We start from the raw sequence: 6,325 nt of genomic DNA on the forward strand, positions 1-6,325 counted from the left end.
TCGTCCCTGGCCCTCGGCACCATGAACTTGAGCTTATGAGCCTCTTGAGTGGAATCACTTTTTTTCTACCAATTCCCTGCAGATAACCAAATTCTTCCTGTTGGTCTCCCTACAAGGTTTTTTTTTTTTAACCTTTTATTTTCTTACCCTAATGGAGATTCGAAAGAATTTATGTTACAATTTTGATACTTAGATACCACCTCAGATGTGAAAATGATCTGTGATGAGAACCCAAAGGGTCCCCCAAAGAGAAAATCCAATCAGAACAACATTCCCAGAGGTGGTGGCCGCTTTTGCTCTAAATTCATGACACTTATATGTGATCTGAGTGTGACTCAATTATTATATATCATGTTTTCTCAGTTGCTATACTTAAATGCAGTTTTCTGAATGTTAAATATAATGATCATTATAAAACTGTTGTGAAAGTAAATGAGTAGCTCTGAAAAGTTTTCTGGCACTAAATAATAAACATGGCGACTGTGGTTACTATAAAACAAGATCAGTGATTTCGGTGGTGGATGAAGACAGTGGTTACTAGTATAAATATAAGATGGTTCTTTTACGAAGTGTTGAGAATATGGTGATACACAGGAAAATGACAACTAACGTAACTTATGGATGAGAGTAATATTGTAATATTTTTGCAGCAATGGCAAAGAATGTGTTATATCAATTCTTAGGGACAACAATAGGGAGGTATATGGGGGTATGGGATTTTTCCTTTTGGAGGAATGAAAACATTGTCAAATTGACTAAGGTGATGCACAACTCTGTGATGAAAATGAGAGCCACTGAGTGCGCACTTTTTTGAATGAACTGTACAAATCGTGGGGCTGTATAGCACAGGAAATTCAGTGGTGGAATATAGACTGTGGTTCACAGGACAAACATGAGAACATTGTTTCGTGAGCTACAGCAAATATGTAACACTAATACAGGGTGTTAATCATCAGGTGGGTGGGGGGAAATGCACCAAATGTAAGATAAGGGCTACAGTTCATAGTAATATTTTGACGATGCTCTTTTCATAGTTTGTAACGAATGTTTTACAACAGGGCGAGGTGGTGGTGGTGGTGGGGTGATGTAGGGGAACCCGGTATGAGGATATGCATGTTTGTTTTGTAAGTTCACAACTTTATACACTTTTTTAAAATGTGTGTTCATGTATGAAATACTTCAATAAAATTTTATTAAAATACAAGCACAGCCAACAAAAGAAAAAAATAAATAAAATGGATTTCATCAAAATTAAAAACTTTTGTGCATCAAACGGACATTGCCAGGAAAGTGAAAAGACAACCTACGGAAGGGGAGAAAATATTTGGAAATCGTATATTTGATAAAGGTTTAATATCCAGAAAATATAAAGGTCTCCTACAGCTCAACAACAAAAAGACAAACAACCCAATTAAAAATGGGGCAAGGATTTGAATAGACATTTCTCCGAAGAAGATATCCAAACAGCCAGTAAGTATATGAAAAGATGGTCAACATCATTAGCCATTAGAGAAATGCAAATTAAAACTACATTAAAGGGAAGCAGATGTGACTCAAGTGATAAGACCTCCGCCTACCATATGGGAGGACCTGGGTTTGATCCCTGGGGCCTCCTGGTGAAAAAGAAGAAGAAAAATTGTGCTTGTGTGGCGAGCCAGTGCCCGCACGGTGAGCTGAGTGCCTGTGTGGTGAGCCAGTGCCTGCATAGTGAGCTGAGTGCCTGTGTGGTGAGCCAAGTGCCCGCGTGGTGAGCAGAGTGCCTATGTGAGTGCCCGCACAGCAAGCTGAGTGCCCAGGTGGTGAGCCGACTGCCCACGCCAATGCCCACGTAGTGAGCCAAGTGTCCACATGGCGAGCTAAGTGCCCATGCGGTGAACCAAGTGCCCGCATGAGTGCCTGCGTGGCCAGCTGAGTGCCCGTGCAGTGAGCCAAGCACCCACGCAGCAAGCCAAGTGCCCATGGCGTGATCCAGTGCCTGCACAAGTGAGACACGCAGCAAGATGATGACACAACAAAAGAGAGAATGAAGGGGAGAGTCAAGGTGAAACACAGCAAAGACCAGGAACTGAGGTGGCATAATTGACAGGGAAGCTCTCTCCACATCAGATGTCCCCAGGATGGAATCCCGGTGAATTCTAGGGGAGAAAGACAAGAAGAGAAGACAAAAAGAGAAATAGCTACAGAAGATCACATGGTGAATGGACACAGCAAAAACAGTGGGGTGGAGGGCAGGAGAGGAGAAGGAAAAAAAAAAACTACATTAAACTACCACTTCACACCCACTGGGATGGCTATTATTAAAAAACCTGAAAATAGCAAGTGTTGGAGAGGATATGGAGAAACAGGAACCTCGGTGGGAGTGTAAAATGGTGCAACCACTGTGGCAACAGTTTAGCGGTTCCCTCAGAAAGTCAAACACATGACCTGAAAATTCCACTCCTTAGGTGTATATCCAGAAGATGGGAAAGCAGGGGCTCAGACGGATATTTGCACACCAATGTTCACCACAGCTTTATTGACGATAGGCAAAAGGTGGAAACAACCCCAAGTGTCCATCGACCGATGAATGATTAAATAAAATGTGATCTGTCCATACGATGGAATAGTATTCAGCCGTAAAAAGAAGTCAAGTACTGGTACGTGCTACAACAGGGATGAAACTTGAAGTGTGAGCGAAATAAGCCAGACACAGAAGGACAAATAGGGCATGACTTCTCTTAGATGAAATGCTTAGAATAAGCAAATTCTTAGAGACAGAAAGCAGAACAGTGGTTATCAGGGGTGGGGGAAGGAGGGACTGGACAGTTATTGCTAAAGGAGTGGGAGTTTTGGTTGGGGCTGATGAAAAGAGTCTGGAAATAGTGGTGAAAGTTACACGGTATTGTCAACACTTTTAATGTCAAAGAATTGCCCACCTACCAACAGTTCAAATGATTTTTAAGTTATGTATAGTTTACCACAACTAAAAATAAATACATTATTATTTTTGGGGAAAAACAAAACAAAACATAATGCCAAATTGTTTTCCAAACTGCTCGTATCAACTCACACTCCCATCAGCAGTGTCCATGAATAACGGTGAGCCTTTTCCCAAGGACCGTTTCTATGAGGTTTGGTTTATTGCTGAAAACTCCAGCACTGGACTGGTTTCAAAGAAGTTAATAAGATTTGGGGAAGCCAGGTGGCCAGCCCATCATTTTCCAGATGGGGCTCTGGAAGTCCAGGAGAGGAAGTGAGTTGCCCAAAGTTACCCATGAGTCCGTGACAAGGTAGGGACGGCAATCTAGGACTCCAAACCCCTTCTCCCTCCCTGCTGTCTCAAAACCACCCACGGATGATTCCCTAAATTGGTATCCCCAGCCCCAACCCCCGCACTGAGCTCTAGCAGAATTAATCTCTACTAATTTCTCGACATTTTCACTTAGATGTCTCCAAAACACCTTGGATTGCCATGCCCCAAACTGAACTTTTTCAGGGTTCCGCATCTCAGCAAATGGCACCATCATCCCCCCAGTGCTTGGAAGCCAACCAAGTTCTGTCAATCTTATTCCCTAAATATTTCTCAAATCCATCCGCCCCTCCCCATCTTCTTTCTCCTACCACCACCTAAATTAATTCAGGAGATCAAGATGTGCTCCCACCTGACCTCCTGCACTCAAAATAACCCCTCCAGACGCTTCCTCGAGACTGCCAGGTTAGACTCCTCGCTCTGCACATCTGATCGTGTTGCCGCCCTTTGAAACCATGCGGTGATACCAACTGGATATTTCATATCAACTGATTATTGCCCTGATCGTCCTTTTGGCTGTGATGATGGACTTGTGGTTATATTTTTTTAAACGCTTTCACTTTGAGAGGTGTATATGTAAAATATTTACAGAAGAAATTATACTAAAGTCTGGTTTTTGCTTCTAGGTCATCAGTGAGAATGGGGTGAGGAGAGGTTGGGGCCGTCGAGATGAAACAATAAGATAAGAGCTGGGGCAGTACGCGGGCAGGTTATTATTACGCTATTCTCTCTACTTTGGAATATATTTGAGAATTTCCCTAATTAAAAAGTAAGGGGGAAAAAAAGCCAAACCTGTACACTCTTCAATAGCTTCCCATTACTTTTAGAATAAAGTTCCAAATCTTAGACGAGGGAACAGCCGGCAGAAGATGCGCAGGGCGACCCTAACAAGAACAGGACAGAAAGGGACAGAAAGATGATGGCAACAGAGGAGGAAAGGCCCAAGAAAATGGCTAAACACAAGAAGGAAGGAAGGGAGGCAGGGCAGGAGGGAGGAAGAAAGAAAAAAGAAACAATAAAAAAAGTTGCAGCAGAGGAGGAGGAAGAAGTAAGTGTCTGCCAAGGCAGAAATTCTAAAGAAGGAACGAGAGAGATTCCCAAAGTGACAAAGAAAGGGCTTGCCAGTCTCTGAGAGCGCATAAGATGAAAACCCAAACAGAGACGACGGTTCAGAGTGGCAAGAAGTACAGCGAAAGGAGAGAGAGCCCCTGGAAAGCATCCTGTGTCTAGTCTTTACTTTCCCCGGGGAGAGCAAGGGCGGTGGCTTTCGCTGGTAGGTGCAGGTGGAACAGACGTGAGTATCTCCGTACACTAAAAGATACAGTGGAACTGAGGTTGCCTGTGCCACGCAAGCCAGGACGTGAGCAGTTTACAGCATCTTCCTCTTCCTCTTCTCCTGCCTCCAGATGCTCTTCAGCCGCCTCTTCTGCAGCATTCCTCTATGGGTGTTTTCAGGCACTGGAGTGCCACCTTCCATGTCCTGATGGTTTAATCTGATCCAAACTCATCTATAACCACAGTCGCCACATGGGAGATCCCGGGTTTGGTTTCCGGTGCCTCCTGCAGAGGTCGAGCAAGACAGCAAGTTGTCGTGGCAGACTGGCATGGCGAGCTGATGCAACAAGGTGACCCAACAAGGAGACACAAAGAGGAAGCACATCGAGAGACACAACAAAGCCAGGAGCAGAGGTGGCTCAGGTGCCTGGGTGCCTCTCTCCCACATGGGAGGCCCCGGGTTTGATTTCCAGTGCCTCCTAAAGAGGAGATGAGCAGACAGTGAGCACAAACAATGAGATGGGGGGAGAAATAAAGAAAATAAATCGTTGGAAAAAAACTCATTGGGGAAACGGGTGTAGCTCGGTGGTTGGGTGCCTGCTTTCCATGTACTGGGTTCAATACCTGGTACTTCCTAAAACAAAACCAAAATAACCTCATTGAACAGTATACCTAAAAATGGCAAGTTTCACTGCATATGAATTATATGTCAGTAAAGTTGATTAAAGAAGAAGAAGAAAAAAAGACAAGGCTAGTTAGACTGGAAAAAACCCAAACCCAACCCAACCCCAATGATAGGCTGTTTCCAAGAATACACCTACGGCATGAAGACACACAGACTGAAAGGAGAGGAGAAGAATAAGATGTATGGGACCCATAAGCCACACCCCACTCTGCCACCCTGCTGCCACTTTCTCCCTGAGCTTGTCAGCTGCCTGCCGCGACTTCCTCCCCCTCATCACTAGATCCTGGGTCTTGGGTGTCTGGCCAGGCTCCAGGGGACTGCCCTTGTCTGGTCAGCTGTGCCCAAGAGGGATAGGCCACATGGTGTAGTCGCCAAGTGGCAGAGATGGCGAGGCACGCTTGCCATGGAAGAAAGTGTGTGCAGGCAAGACCAGGCCATCTGTCTGTCCAGGGCCCGCCCTGCAAGTGCCACGTTATGCACTCGGCAAAGGAGGGACGGCTCGCCTCTTGTTCAAAGCCAGTCCCTCCTGCTTCTCCTGGGACCTGCTCTACCTTTAGGCCCTCTCTAGCTCCCGGCTGTCTACTCGGCCATCCATTGGCCCCTCCCCAGGCACCACCAGGCACGGGAGGTGAGAGAGCGGGCTTCGCCGTCAAGCATCGCCGCTGAGCGGACTCGAGTTCACATCCCAGCTCTGCCACCGGCCTCCGGGGTGGTCTTGGATAAGTCATTTAACCCCGGTTTCCTCATCCGGGAAACGGAGGCAACAGCAGTGACCACTTGGGGGCGTGAGGAGAGGGTGAACTGCCATGCCTGGGGCCATCCTCCAGGCTGGGACCTGGGCTTCTGGCCTGGAAAGGGTGCGCCAGGAGCTGGTGGAGAGAAAGAGGTACCTCCAGGCTGTGCTCCCAGGACGAGTTCTCGAGCTCTTGGGCTTCAGTGGCTCTTCTGCCGTATGGGGCAGTGATCGGACGGACTCCACTGGGTTGTTGTGCACAGTGAATGTGCTAACACACGCCACATGCTTAGAGCAAAGGGGATTTAGGTAAAAATCAAGAATCGGCATTAAGAGTGTTATT

This window comes from Dasypus novemcinctus, chromosome X (genome assembly GCF_030445035.2).
Source record: "Dasypus novemcinctus isolate mDasNov1 chromosome X, mDasNov1.1.hap2, whole genome shotgun sequence".
Classification (NCBI taxonomy): domain Eukaryota; kingdom Metazoa; phylum Chordata; class Mammalia; order Cingulata; family Dasypodidae; genus Dasypus; species Dasypus novemcinctus.